The 1,072-nt window shown below is 44.7% G+C and overlaps 1 non-coding gene across 1 annotated transcript; it reads right to left on the bottom strand.

The window, feature by feature from the left end:
* Positions 1-453: 453 nt before the first annotated feature.
* On the bottom strand, positions 454-560 carry LOC114186429. Its single transcript, XR_003605087.1, has one exon. It is a non-coding gene; the product is annotated as a small nucleolar RNA R71 (small nucleolar RNA).
* Between the last annotated feature and the right edge of the window lie 512 nt (positions 561-1,072).

Raw genomic sequence — 1,072 nt, forward strand, 5'->3', positions numbered from 1 at the left:
CACATTCCTGACACTCCTCATTCTTTACATTCTGAGCATACTATTTGTTCTGAGCATTTTCATACTGATAACATGGCTCAACCTCCTCCACCTCATGAGAGAACCATGAGTGAGCTCACTGCACCAGAGTTCACTTATGATAGTTTATGCATACAATACCCTGAGGATGAGGTTCCATATGTGCTGAAAACTAGTTTAATACACTTGTTGCCAAAGTTCCATGGTCTTGCAGGTGAGGACCCGTGCAAACACTTGAAGCAGTTTCATGTCGTCTGTTCCACCATGAAGCCTGCAGATGTACAAGAGGACCATGTATACTTGAAGGCGTTCCCTCATTCTTTGGAGGGTAATGCGAAAGACTGGCTGTACTACCTAGCACCCAGGTCCATCATAAGCTGGGATGACCTGAAGAGATTGTTCCTTGCCAAGTTCTTTCCTGCTTCAAGGACAACAGCCATAAGGAAGGAGATTTCTGGCATCAAGCAGCAATCTGGGGAGACCCTTTATGAGTACTGGGAGAGGTTCAAGAATCTCTGTTCAAGTTGTCCACACCATCAGATTTCTGAACATCTCCTTCTGCAGTATTTTTATGAAGGCTTGCACCACATGGATCGAAATATGATTGATGCCGCAAGTGGTGGTGCCCTTGGTAACATAACCCCCGCTGCAGCCAGACAACTGATAGAGAACATGGCTTCAAATTCTCAACAATTTGGCACAAGGAGTGATGCCATAGTTGTTAGAGGTGTTCATGATGTAGGAGCAACCGAGTACACGAAGAAGTTGGAGAGTAAGATTGATGCTCTTACCACACTAGTCAACCAACTTGCTTCCAATCAGAGAGCTCCAGCTGCAAGAGTTTGTGGCCTTTGTACATCTGTTGATCATTTTACAGACTCTTGCCCAGCATTGCAACAACAAGCTGTTTCTCCTTCTTCTTCTACACCAGTGGACACACCTCAGGCCTATGCAGCAAATATTTTCAACAACAATAGGCCCCAACAACAACAACAAAACCACCATGATTTGTCAACCAACAGATATAGTCCAGGATGGAGGAATCACCCTAATT

Source organism: Vigna unguiculata, chromosome 5 (assembly GCF_004118075.2).
Source record: "Vigna unguiculata cultivar IT97K-499-35 chromosome 5, ASM411807v1, whole genome shotgun sequence".
Classification (NCBI taxonomy): Eukaryota; Viridiplantae; Streptophyta; class Magnoliopsida; order Fabales; family Fabaceae; genus Vigna; species Vigna unguiculata.